This window comes from Coturnix japonica, chromosome 18, assembly GCF_054131305.1.
Source record: "Coturnix japonica strain WE chromosome 18, WE-NBRP24, whole genome shotgun sequence".
NCBI classification, from domain to species: Eukaryota; Metazoa; Chordata; class Aves; order Galliformes; family Phasianidae; genus Coturnix; species Coturnix japonica.
In genome coordinates this window covers 7,540,472-7,555,070 of record NC_140680.1, presented here as the reverse complement: position 1 = coordinate 7,555,070, position 14,599 = coordinate 7,540,472, and the positions used below count along the sequence as shown (strand labels likewise).

At 37.0% G+C, this 14,599-nt stretch overlaps 1 protein-coding gene across 6 annotated transcripts in view; it reads left to right on the top strand.

Moving 5' to 3' along the window:
* TENM2 (teneurin transmembrane protein 2) overlaps positions 1 to 14,599 on the top strand; it is a 1,410,959-nt gene that overhangs the window by 171,913 nt on the left and 1,224,447 nt on the right. The window contains exon 1 of one of the 6 annotated variants that reach the window (XM_085518798.1): positions 8,621 to 8,781. The exons of the other annotated variants lie outside the window; for them this stretch is intronic. The gene's annotated coding sequence lies outside the window, so the exon portion shown is untranslated. Of the gene's footprint in view, positions 1 to 8,620; positions 8,782 to 14,599 lie in introns of those variants that run through there. 6 annotated transcript variants of the gene reach the window in all.

The window sequence follows — 14,599 nt, the reverse complement described above, 5'->3', positions numbered from 1 at the left end:
AAAGTAGTGCTTTCTTTTTATTTCCATTGAAACTGCAGTAGATACAAAAATCAGAATAACACTGATAGAGTATATTCTAAGCTACAAAACACTATTTTTCAACATAGTCACTACTATTAGCTGTGTATTTTTGCCAGTGATGAACAGAAACCTGCTTGCTGCACTTGTAAGAAGTCAACCCCAGTGGAGGTGACCACTGCTGCTGTTGTTTCTGCTGAAACAGATCACCACCTCCTCACTGTGCTCACATCCACTGCTGGTTCGCCATCAATGTTCAGCAGGTGTCCATGAATGTCAATGGGAGTGCTTTTATCCACACAAAGGAATTCAATTCCATACCTCTGATTCACATGCACTTCTATGTCAGATGCTGTGGTGTCAGATTGCCCCTCTGCTGCCATGTTTAAAAAGGAGCACTGAGCTAAAATTTCTGCTCCATTCCTATAGCACTTCCCTTTAGTTTAGGTCTGCATTTTCTGCACAGATGGTGCAGTAGCAACATCATGCAGTGCTATCAGATCCCTGATAGACACAGTGCAACACCATGAGTGCAAGACAGATGAAAGGCTGAGCTTCACATTTCCCAGTGTTTTACAGATTAGTTCTATTCTTTATTGATCCACCAATGCTTCTTGAAAAACTTCAAAAAAATCTCTATATTAGAATACAATTCTACATCTGTGCCATATTTAATGGTGTCTTACTTTTCTTTAATCACTTTTCATAACTATTGACACCTCCTTGAATTGATGTGCCATTTTTTTATCCTGAGGAGTTTGTCAGCCATGGATTTTGATTCCATCAGATATCACAGTCATGGTTAGCGAGGTCAGACACTTCTGCAATTTATCTCTGCTAGCACTGAGCTGCAGTTCACACGCTTGATTTTATACAGCCTCAGGTAATTTTCAAATTAAAGTTAGGAAGGTTTGTATTTTTATTTCTAAGTGCCCATGTATTCAGAAGGTTCACAAGTATACTTCTTTTATCTACGTATGTGTTATAGGTAAGTGTTAATCATTTGGTATAAAGTATGCTGCACCACGGCTAATACAGACACAGCAAAAGACTGCAGTTAATGGCTACAGTTTGCACTTCTCAGAAGAATTGTTTAGAACCAGTTGAAGCTTTTCCTGCAGTATAAAATGGACTTGGGCTTCCTCATGTACCTGCCCAGCTTTTGTATGAAGTATTTTAGTACTGTCTGGTGATTGTTCATGTCTTATTTGTATTATAATGTTTTTTAAAGGCATTTCTTGCATATTTGTGGTGAGGAAATCCTGCCTTCTAAAGAATTCTATGTTAAATGGACAAAGAGAAGGAAAAGATCTTACCTTCTCTACAGTACAGAACACAGTTGCAGAAAAATGGGTAATTTTTTACACAGTGAACTGATAGCTGGTCTAACAAATGATTCCTTTTCTGCAAAGTACAGAACCTTAAGTCCTTCTTTGCATCTATTGCCATGTCTGTGCAGATATTCACATTGCAGTGTCACCTTGCTGACATGAAAAAGTGGTACCAAATGATTTCCAAGGTAAGGCAGCCAAAGACGAGGCTGGCAATAGTCCATCTCCAGGGCAGGATGCTGTGGCATCTCTTGCATATTTTAAAAACTGTGTATCATTTTCTGTTTCTATTGCGAAATGAAACATCTGAGTATTGCAGGTTATTTGAGGTGATGTCAACTCACTGAACATAAATTAAAAATAAAAGTTTTGCTAGTGCCAGATGCTGGAAATAGTAAAATATTTATCATTCTCATGGGCTGGTGTTCAGCCAGCAGTCACAAAACTTTAAATTATACTTACTGCATGTTATGGTTTCTATGTTATTTTGCTTGAAGGGAAAGGGAGATTTTGCAGGATTTCAGTAAAGAGTTGATGCTGCAGTATTTCCTACATGGTGTAGTGTACTGCTGCATATATTTGTAATGTGTAGCATTCCCCAGATGATTACTGGAGGGTCTTGTTCAACATGCCAGGGCAGCATGATAACAGATACGGTGGCAAAGTTAAAAATAAAGTAGAATGCAGAGGATGAATTTTAAACTGACATTGCAGCAACACGAAACATTTTCCATTGAGTCAGTGCTGGACTGGCTTTTCTGAGGCAATCTTTATCTTTTTAGGTATCTTTATACACTGAGCTAATTCAAAAGCAAACTCTGACCTGTGTTACCCTTAAAGGGCTACAAAAGAAGCAGATGAGTTTCCTCAGAAAAGGACAGAGTGGACAACTGGGGGTCATCATTGCTACATCTATCCTAAACTAAACCATCCTACCCTTCACTTGAAGTACAGAAATAAAATAGCTATTAAATGATCAACATGAACATGGAATCTTTAGAATCATCTGCTCAAAATGGCAGTGAGCTGGTCTATATTTCATTTCTTAGATGTTTTGCTGCAAGTTGTGTAGCTAACGGTTTGAAAGAGTACATCATGAAAATCCAGCATGCCTATGGGAATGATGCTTCACACAGTCATGAGAGAAAATAAAATGACAATTTCTGCATGAGCTCACAATTATGTACAATACTTATTTTTATCCAAAGCTGTTTTCATATCTGATCTCTTTTTCTGCTTTATTCAAATTGGCTTTAGCAGAACAAAATGATTATGAAGTCCATTAATCTTCATTTTTCACACTGAGATTCATTTTACAGAACTGGAAGCTACAGACATGGAAACATCCACCTCTCTGTCTGCCACTAGGATATCAAAATGTAATGCAGATTGAAAATTAAATGCAAGAGCTAAGATAGCAGTTCTAATAATCTGGTAATTTCTAAATAAATGAACTTTGATGGAAGAGGAAAAAAATCTGTTTTCCCAATAACACAAGGTAGTGTAATATTTGTATACAAAGGCCTCGCACTGACTAGGATTTTCTAAAGCTTAATACTTATTCCTCCAATCTCTTTAAATATGTGTGAAGTAGAACTGATACTTTCTTTACTGTCTTGTATCTTACTCAGCAGGCTGTATACTGTAGCAGATTTGGATAGTAGTATTTCTAAATTTCCACTGTATAGCTATGTTGAAATGGCACGACAATTGAGAATTTGTCTCAGTGTGTAGAATAAACATATTTTCTTTCCTAATATAAAAATTCCATGAGATCCATATTCCCATCTAGTAATGTAACATGGAATGCTGTTATCTCCTAAGAAAAATCCTTACATTTTCTTTTGCTTTGGTGGTCTGTATTATAATCTAAGCAAATAACAAGAGAATGTTATTTCCACTTACATTTTCACAGAAGTAAAATAAGCTTTTATTCACTATGGAGAGGCTTGCATCTTGATTGGCTAGAGAATAGCAGGTTCCAATACAGAAAATTGGTAATTTAGAGACAACTGATGTTTGTAACTTCCTGTCTCTGAACAAGGTTTTGTTTTCTTTTCTTCTTCACCATTTAACTTTGTATCTACTCCTCCACAAAAACACAAATAAACACCAAACAAAAAAGCTTAGTGCTGTATGCTTTCATCCAAATACAGATCAAATAACCTAAAAACATAACTTCAGCTGATACTGCCCAAGGTATGCTTAATAATTGGCGTTTTCACAGTAAAGTTCACAACCTCTTTTAAAAATTTCAGGATATTAAAGAAATCCTTTTTTTTTTCTTTTTTTTTTCTTTTTTTTTTTTTAATAATCTTTAGAGTGTGGACTTTGACACACCTATTATCTGTTTGATATTACTGGGTATATTCAATAGGAACTTTGCATCTTTTCTTTTAATTAAGAATGCGTTAACGCACTTAACTCATGTGAGAGCCTGTGAGACCTTTGGATATGTCAGAAGCTTTTCAAATTGACTCTGCTGCTGGATGATAGCAAAGGTGGACTGGAATCATGTCTGAGTGCTTCTGTTCCTTACTTTCAGAGAGATCCCAGAGGAAGAGCTAGGTAATTGCTCATTCACTCTGAGAGCTCTTTCTTCATTATAAAATAAATAAATGAAAAGTGAAAGAGGAAATTGCACCATTTGCTAAGTAGACTAGACATTACTTTGTAATTGTTCATCACAGAAGAGGGTAAACCAAATCCTGTGCCTAAATCATGCAAGCATAGGGAGGAAATTAAGGAAGCTTCTGTATCTCTGCTGTAGGCAACTGTTTCATCTATCCTCTATGTAGGGATCTTCCCTTTTGTAGAGCTATCTCATTGATCACCATTAGGCTGGAGTAAAGAAATAAGACTGGAACAGAAGGTGTAAGCTACATATCTGCTGTAGTTCTCTTCTTATAAATTAGGACATAATGAGAGTTTTTTTTTTCCCATCAATTTTATTATGGCAGAAATGTAAGGAATGTAAAAATGGCATTTAAGAAGGACATATTGCCTAAAAATAATGGTAATTTTATTCCATCATTAATTTTTATACTTCTTGACTTATTTGGCTTAGTATCCATTATTATATAAATGTACACTGTCCATTAGTGTATGATAGAGTAGCAAGGACAAGTACCTCACTGACCTGTTCTGTACCTCACTGTTCTGTTCCAGAGTGTTTTGGCCATTCTACTGTGGAAGGGCAGATGTCAGAAGAGAGTCTGCCCACATACTGAAGACACTAGGCAGCAGTGGAGGAGAATACTGAGACAGAAATAATGTGTCATTTTCTGTCTAGGAAAGGGAAAAGCACAGGATACTAAGGGCACTAGGATACTGCTGCTGCTCTTTTTTTGACTGTGTCATGCATCTTGTAGTGAAGTAGATGTGGCAGGGTGGCTCAAGGATCAAGCCTATCAGGATAAGTTTGGGAAGAGAGAGCAGCATTTAATTTGCTGCTTTCCTATTAAAAGATGTGGAGAACAGTAATAGTCGACTGGGCTGTTCAGAGAAGGAACAAGCATGAGAACTCTACAGGTGTACAGGTGTAGAAAGAAACATTATATTTATAGTGTTGCCTGACAACAGAAGCAAAGCTATTGGACTAAAGATTTCATAGTGGACAAGTTTGGATGGGATCATTTTAAAAGCTGTTTAGACAAATCCACTCAGGGCTACAGCCAGCTTCATGATCCGTGATGCAAATAGACATTTTGCTTTGCTATTCTTTTGGAGTAGAACAGCAGAGTTGAATTAAATTTGAAGTTTTTAGTTCTGTTTCAGGCCCCTTACTTCTATGTTATTTTAAAATCTTATTGTCTACTTTCTTCTTATAACATTACCAGATTTCAAATTTGAAAATGTAGGCAATGAATCACATGGTATTTTTTATTCAATGTTCGAGCAGAGGTCATGCTAATCAGTCACATCTCATGGACAAGAACTGTTTCCTGAATTTGTTCAGACAGGGCTGGGGTCCTGCACTGACCAAGGAATCTAACTTCCCCTGGAGATTAAAACCTAAACAAATCAATAACATTTAGCTGAGAAACAAGAATGCTTCTTTGTTTTCACAGCATTCATTGGGTAATATGTCGGTATCAGATAAGATTGGTGAGAAGAGACATTTAAGGTATCTCATAGAGGATTTGGAAGAAACAATAGCAGGACATTCTGTTAAAATGTGCATGCTTTTCATTCCCCTCTCCAATATTTTTCTGCTTGTAAAATTGTTTTCTAATGAGAAGCCAGACAACACCAATACAAGCAATAATATGTCACAGTATGAGGCCAAAACATTTGGAGTTTTGAAACAAGATTAAGCCTTGCTGTTTCTTGAAGGCTCAACCTGCATAAAGCAGAAATTATTAGGCAGTTTCCAAAATTCTTTCTTATAACTCAGATATCTTTGATTTTAGCATGTAAATGAAATAAAAACAAACAAAAAAGTTTCTTATAGTATATTACAGCAGTTCTAATATATTTCATATTGAAATGTGCACATTTTTATTTCTGTATTATATTATCCTAAATCATTAATAGTGTCCAGTGATGTGAAGTCAAATGCTTCTAAAAATGGCCTGTTAAATATATTACAAAGAAAACACCATTCTAAGAGTTGTTTCTGCTGTATAGGACATTAAAATGCTGCTAGATGATATCCCAGCTTGGGTTTAAAGAATTAATGAAGAACAAATGTTCTAACTGACATGTGAGCATGCAATTCTCTCTGTGGGTTGACCTTCATTCTTCTGCAGTTAGTTAATGAGGATTTTCTTTGTTATCTTTCTTGCCGAAGAACCTCAGGGCCTTGTATCATTATTGAATGAACACAATGTCACCTCAGTTGGCAGAAATGTTTTGTCTTTTTTCAGGAAAAGAAGTTACCTCATGTCAGCTGCTGAAAGCACAACACAGAAACAAGCAATTGAGAACAGACATTTCAATTCAGCTAAGTTAGCCCAGTGGAGATGTTTAACCTGCTACAGTTGTTTTGATCAGAATAGTTAGGCTTCATTATTGTATGATTCTTGCATCTTCATCTGAAGTTTACAACAATTGTTATGAATTAAACAAAAGCATTTTATCTGGAGAACTGCTCGTAATTTTCCCCTTTTAACAATTAATTACTGTTTGTTGCCAAACAGTATGTGTTGGTTTTTTTTTGCTGTTGTTATTGTTTTTTTGGTATTTAATGAGCAGTTAAAGAATAGCTGTTTTTTATCTGTTGCATAACAACAAGTGTATTGTAACTATCACTGGATCTTGTAAGGTGGGGATCACATCTGCTCAGAGTACTGGAGCTGTAACATTGAGCTTCTCTGTGAGCCGTATCATATTCAGCGGAGCTGTATAAAGGGTGGAATGACATTTTCAGGTTTCATCAAATATCCGCCCATTATTTGTATGTTCTACAAAATATTAATACAGGTTCTCTGTTGCTCAATACGTGGATTTTCAATGTGTGTCTGTACTTAAAAATGGCATTGGGATGAGAAGTCATTTGTGGAAAACAGTATAAAAAAACGTTATTCAGGAATTGTTCATCCAGGTTCATTACATTCAGGATAGCTATGGACTTGATCACGGACAGAGCAGATATCACTAATGCAGCTACTGCTGAAGGAAGTACTAGGTGTGCACATAGCAAAATTTCACTGTTAAGAGTAGCACCCTGGTATAATTCATGTCACATAGCAATGATAAATGGCAAATTAAATCTGAAATCATCTGGTGTTTTCAGAGATTTTATGCTGCACTTTGCCTTACAGCCACTTTCTCTTTCTCAAGGTAAGAGGACTTGTACCAGTTTTAGAAAAACATACTACCATGAATCCCACTTGTAACTGTAATGGAAGGGAAGGGCATTTGTACAGGTTTTATTATTCCAGTGTTCAACTTATCCTCAGTTTCATAAACTACATTTTTTTGAGTGGATAGGCACATATGTTTTGTTAAAGTCATTAAAATAATGTTGTGTTTAATACTTCTCTAACATAACTGAAGTACAACTGTGTTACCTTCTGGTTATTAGGATACATATGTCTAATATACATTCATTTTGGAGTCCCTTAAGGGACAGCCTTGTTATTAATACAGCAGAGAACAGCTGAATGAGCATATGGTTTATTAAGACATGCCTATATTAATTACATGTGGATACTATTTAAAAGGGTCACTGGTCTATAACTGAGCAACCTGTAGTGATCACTACTTTGAACCTCAGAGCTCAGTGGGTTTACTCTTGATCTGAAAAAATCCTGACTGGAAAAAAATGTTAGATGTGTGTCTGAAGTTAGAAAATAATGAGAGACTTAAGAGCTCAGTGCCATAAAAGCTCAAACAATGAAAATGCAAAAACAAAGGAAATGTTGAAGGCAACATGAAATTGCACATCAGAAGGTCTAGAGCTCATGTGTTTGTATAGTACTTTATGCAGCTGTCTGATCCATTCTGGGACCTAACATAATGTGCATGATCAAGAAGCATAATGATTCTAGTTCCAAATTTAAAAAACATTGAAATCATGTCTGCATGCCTTCCAGTCCTCCTACTGCCCAACTCAGTTGTGGCAGAACAAAAGTATGCCCATACAGTAAAAATAAAGTAATTAATCCTGTATGTTTTTCCCTATCACTGTCTAAAACTATTTGTGAGAATGAGGCCATATGTGCCTCCTTGCTGAGCCTCTTCTTCCCCAGCTGTAAACAGAGGCTGGGTAGGACCTCCATGTAAAGCCTAGTATAAGGAAATACAGCTCTTGATCTGAAGCATTCATAGTTATCCAAAACATCTGTGTCATTTAAAATTGTTCTTTTCAGAAGCATTTTCAGGAAATGTGAACTTTAAAACAGCCAATAACAAAACATAGTCCTAATTTACAAACACATAGCTTTATGTTCTCAGAAGTTATCAAGTTCAACTTTAAAATTAACCACAGAACAGAAATCAGCAGTAGGATTTTACTGTACTATTTCAGAAACAAGAAGAAAACTTAAATGGACTCTCCCTTCAGCTGGAAAACAAAGAAGCCACAGGTGTGTGAAGGCACAGACAACAGTGTGCTATTAGTGTGGAACAGCAGGTGTTCAGTATTAAGCTGAACATTTCTATTTATAAGCAGCTTGGTAGCATAAGGTTTTATCTTAAGATTAATATAGATTGAGTTTGGTTTATTTTGACCCACCTCCTCAAGCCAAGAGTACTCTGTGTAGGGGGTGGTCTGCTGGTGTTTGCAGCCCTCAGTGTGGTACTGGTGCCAGCTTGGCCCACCCCTCACTTAGGGGCTGATGGCTACAGGGTCGATGCTGAGCCCCACAGCTGGGTGTGACCTTTAATTGGTTTTAAGAAGGGATCTGCCTGGAGAGACTTCAACTGTACTGTTGGTTTGTCAGTGTTGATCCAAGAAAGAAAACCTAAATAGCTCCCTGTTGCTCAGGTAAAAACAGTGATGATTATTAGTTCTAATTTAATTTGCTAGAGTTTATTGTTGGTTTAAAAGGTGCTCTTAAGAGGGGAGCAGGTGTTTTTCTTCAGTTCTTGCTTTATTTTTCTGTAATAAATTAAGTCAGGGTTTTGGTAATGGAGTTATCTAGGGCAGTGTGGTTGTGGTGTACAGCCTGTGTGGGGGTTAGTTCCTGTATTTAACAGTCCTAGTGTGTGCCTGAGGCACAGGTTAGGTTGTGAGAGCTGTCATGGTTAATGCTGAGTTTAAGTATCTCTGTAAAATCTGGATTATTTGTTGGGGAGCTTCATAAGAAATATCAAAAAAAGAGATCTTGAGGATGATTCATGTGTAATGAATGAGGCTTTAAGGTGAGGTGGTGTCCATGCAGCCATGGACAAGTCCCGACATAGCAGGAGAAAATACAGTGGTTAACCTGATGTGCTCATCTGTGCTTACGTTGGCTGATGCAGCTTCTCTGGTTCCATGCTGGCTCTGGTTTTCCCTCTGGGTTCATTTCTCTCAAAATGACTGCTAGGAGTATGGCAGTGGTCCTCTAGCCTGGATGCTCCTTGCAGTCAGTGAAGCATTGTATTTCAACTCTGGCTTGGCCTAAGTGATCTGCTCACATCAAGGTGGCATTGTTTTTTGTTTTTTTCCTTCTCCATGCTTTTTGTTTTGTACTTCATGAAAGATAGAAGAGTTGTTGAGTGGTGTTGTGAGTGTAGTCCTTATTACTTGAGGGGGGAAAAAAAAAAGCAATGGTAAAGGATTTCTGGTCTCAAGTAATAGACACCTGATAGGATTAATTTAATTTTAGTGGAGGAGCTGAAGGTGTTCCATTTTTGTGGAAAGCAAGTGTGATGCAAATATGTTTTTGTGCTTCCTTTATATGGATTCTGTTCTTTTATCTTCTACTTACAACAAATGGAAGAATTAAGTGGGCCATGCTCAGAGACATCAGATATACTGGTATTTTGAGAGCCTTCTTTTCTCCACTAAAAGGTGTGAAGCAGCTGCTTTCCTGGCAATGACCATGATCAAAATGCTGTTGGTCTCATTTGAAGTGGAGCTGCATATTTTGGTTATTTTTTTTTTATTTTTTTTTTTACTGCCTTCTTTGGGTGGGAGAGGATGATTTAAGGTTTGCAAGTATGAAAATGGAGCTGTTACATTGTTTGTTGTGGGATAGAGAAGGTGGTTGTGATAACCCTCTGTGAGTTGTCGTGAGGTGTGATTTGTCACATAGCCAGTGATAGTGTGAAATAGTAAAACTCAGTCCGTTATTTGGATTGTGAAGAAACATACATTTGGAGAATGCTTGTCCATTAAAACTGAATACATCTCTCTTATCAAGTTTCAGAGTTGGAACTCTTTGGGTTCTGTTAGTTTTTTCTTTTTTTTTTTTTTTCATAATATAATTAGGAAACACTGTCGGTGTCTGACATATTAAGTATCCTGCAAGTCAGAAAACAAAGCTCTAGAACGATGCTGTGGTTGGCAAAGAACTGAAATATTCTGGGACTTCTAATTCAAAAATACTTGAAATGTAACAAGCTGAGTATTTGCAAATTGATTCCATAAAGTTTTAATAGCAAAAAAGAGCCAGGTGTTTTACTTTAATCACACTAGAAGAAGCAGCTGATGCATACTGCAACAGCAATAATTCTGGGCTAGAAGCTTACAAATGGTCTAGCTACAAATTATATTGTCGAGGGAATCCAAATACTTTGTAATATATTCTAATACATATTAATTTCAGAGCCCTATAGGGGACAGTCTTGTTATTAATACACAGAGGAGCAGATGTGATAGCATATGGTTTACTAACTTGTATTTATGTTAATTCCATGTAAATAGGATTTTAATAAGGTAATGTTAGTCTATAGCTTCAGTTTCCTAGTATCTTTATTCTTTGAAGATCATAATGGGATCATCTAAGCTGGGGTCTAGGATCACAGGAAAGGTTAGATGAGAGAGATAACTTAGTTAAGATTTATAAGTGGGTAAAAAATAGCCATACTTGAGCATTTTGTGATCACTTCCAAGAACCCCAACCAAACAAAAAGAATACTGAGCACAGATTCAATTGGAACACATCTAAAATGACTGCCTGACATCTAATCTTACTGGTTTTAAATTCTGCTCTATTCTATGTTGATTGTTCACAGTTTTAACTTCCATTCAAGTGCCTTAGAGGAGCTTGCAGAATCTTATAGAATTCTAAAATGAAATTCCAGTATCATCTTAAATCTGATGTCTGTTGATCTTTCTGAACAACTCATCTATTGCTCTGGATTGGAAAAGCTGTGAATGCAGTCCTGCATTAGCTTAGGCTTCTCAACAGCTTTCTCTGGGACATGATTGGCTGAAATAATGCTCCCAGTCACTACAAGGAGCCACTGCAGAACAGAGAACAGAGTAGGTGTTCTCTGTTCCTGAAAGCAGGTGATGAAACAAAGTGCTAATCAGCTCTAGTGCTTCAGAGAACTTGAGGGAGTGTTCTCTATGCTATTAGGATTTTCTGTTTTAAACAATTTTCACCTCCTGCCTACATTGAGTCTACAGTGTTTTCAGGTCACTATGAAGTCAATTTCTTTTCCTGTGGTTTTGTTAACCACTAACTGTTGCTTGTAAGTCCTTGTTTAGAACTCTAATGCTATAGGTAGAATTGCAATTTAGAGATATGACTTTTATTTTTAAAATGGAGAAAAAACCCTCTAAAACGTTTCTAACGTAAAGACCTCTGAGTTCTGTCTTTTATTTTAATTGGTTTGGGAGTGTCAAAACAACTTCTGTGAGCTTAAATTCAATTTATTAAGTGATAGTAAGACTTTGTATAGATATGTCAGTAATGCTTCATTCTTCATCTTATGTATACCAGGCTAAGTTAAGAACTCTGATTAGAATATCCCTAGGTATCAGACTTTTTGGAGTATGTTTTGAATAATTAAGCCAATAGTAGGAATTTGTAGGTGTTTGAAAAACACTGACAGAAATGAAACTTGAACGATACACTGGCACAAACTTAGGGTACTTACTTCTGTTCTCCTCCTAAAGACTTGAGTTTTTTAGGACTCAGACTTTGACTCCCATAAGGTGTACAGTCGATACTGGGCTACTATAAGCACTGTGCAAGTGCTGTGAATCTGTCTGTTTCTCATGACTTTACACAGAGCAGGATCATGAGAAATTCTGAAGTATGAGAGCAGTTGCAGCAGATATGTGTTCCAGACTTGATGCTAGCTGCTCCCTGCAGCAAGATAGCAACATGACACAGGGTTCTTGTGCATGGAAGATGTCTTTATTATTGTGATGATCATGATACTGTCTTGTGTATCCATGCGTATTGTTCTAAGCAAGCTTTTTATATTCTAACACCTGCATTCAGTACATTTCCACTAACAATCCATGGTCTAGAAAACAAGAGGTTAAGCTGACCTCTTCATCTTCCACACGTCCCGAGCTTAGAACACTCTTAAATGGAGATCAGCTCATAGTACTGGAGAATCTTGACTGGAAGTTCCACTGACTTCTCAGGTGCTATGAAGTGGTCCTAGTTGGATTTGTAGTGAATTACATATTCATATAATGGTTTTGAACACAGACAACAGATATGCAAGTTTCAGCTGCTTTGCTTTCATTTCTTAATTTGGTGAAACAGTTGGATGTTTGGCAATTGTAAAAGACATTACATGGAGCTAAATTCTATTCCATGATCTTTATAATATGTAACAGTGAACGTGCATTAGTTTGCTTCTTTTACAGAAATCTGCTGCTAGGAACTTGTAAGTAGTAGCACTAACAAAGTACTCACTAAGAAAGTGTTTGGAAACAGGAAATAAGTATTCAGCAACAGATTATGGATACCACACTTGAAGGAAACAATGAAAATGTTTTCATGGGTTTATTCCCCAGGTAGATTGTTTCTACGTTATTTTGGTGCATTTGGCTAAGTAAAACAATCCAGTACCTAGAATTGCTTTCAGTTTTTATAATAAACCATGTTTAAAGTAATCAGCAAGCAATATTTCCCCTCTCAATATGAGCTACATCTTCACTTATAGCGGGAGGCACTAGAGATTCATAATCCATCCAAAGTGAAACAACAGTTTGAGTCATCATCAGCAGAGGGATATCAGATCATATATCTTTGCTTGACAAGAGGTGGCAATTTAATCTGACAAGTTTCCTGCCAATGAGGACAGCTTTAGGAGTTCAACTGCCTTGGCAGAGATTTGACATGTCATTGAGGGATGTTGTGCAGAAGCCTGAGAATAAACTTGAACTTGCTAATGCAGTTTAGGATTGCTGTAAAAATTTATTAGAAATCAGAGACTGTAAAATTACTGTATTCTTCCAGAAATGTTTTTCTTTCCCTGCTGAATATATATGGGATGTTTAATGCACAGTACATGTTTAAAAGCTTGTTTCCTGATGATGTAAAACAAATCTATTACATGGCATACGAATTGGCAAGGAATTCAATTAAATGCATGCGAGAGTAAAAATGTCCACTTGTAAACCTGTTTTGTCAAGGTATTTTTATGTGTTGCTGCCTTAAGAGGATTTGGAGGTGTATGTTATCAACACAGGAACAGTTTGATTCTGTATCTTTGTAATTATAGAGGTAGGTGAGATCTTGGGTATTTCAAATGTGAGATAGACTCAGCACAGTCTTCCTTCCAGAACGGAAGAGCAGCCCTCTTGAGTTAAATTATGCTGAATTGGTCTATACTTCTTAGGAACTGTATTTATTTGGCTGCAGAGGCACTGAAGTGACTTGTGGATTTCAGAGATTAGCAAAACCCCAGCTGAAGTATGGAGAGCCCATGCAATTGCCTAGTAGGTGCCTGTGGGTTCTGGAGCTGAGCTTGTAATCAACTTTTTGGCAAGGCTGGTTTTTAAGTGCTCTTTTAACTCTGGCCACAATCTGAACACAGTTAAAATCTTGGATTTTTTTCATGAAATAAAGCATTCCAATATCAAGTGAAATCAAAAGCTATTTAACATGCAAATGAGGCATTCAAGTTTGATCTGGGGATTTTTTTGGAGGCGTTTAAGATGGGATGTTCATTATCCCAAATGATGCAACAGCTCTCGTGGCAGTTCAGCTCGTTGGGATGTGTTGACAAATGCCATCTGGAAGGATACTAGTTATGCTTTCACAGAATTTGTGAATGAACTTCAGACTGTGAGGTGTGCTTTAGAAAAAAAAGCTTAAGGAAGCTACGAAGAATCTGCAGAGATGCTTTTCAAGAAGTATTCTAGGGCATAAGTTGGAGCCTTCTTCAATTGTTTCTTTATTAGCTCTTGAGAACTCTTGAATAAAGAAGCAGGTCTGGTTTGTGCACATATCTTTCTTAATGTGGATTTCCCTTTAACATCTGACTAGACAGTTATTTTGTGTTAAGAGAAAACAGTATGGTAACTTGAAAACATCATTGAATGAAAGCGCAGATGAATCATCATCATCTTTCTTTTTTTTTTTTTTTTTGCCATGCCTTTTACGAATCTAGCTGAGATGGATGTTTTGGCTGAACAGTTTGTAATTATATTTGGACAGGTTTTTGTAATACTCGATAATCATATGGGCCATTGTGGTGTAACCTTTCAGGCAACTCAGCACCATGCAGCTGCTCACTCCTGTCCCCAGGTGGGGGTGGGATGAGGGAGGGAATAGGAAATCTAGAAGTGGGAATACTCATGGGTTCGGATAAAGGTAGCTTACAAGGTAAAGTAAAAGGTGTGTGTGCAGGTGGAGCTGTACAGTGCTTTCATTTGCCACTTCTCACCAGCAGCAGGTGTTCAG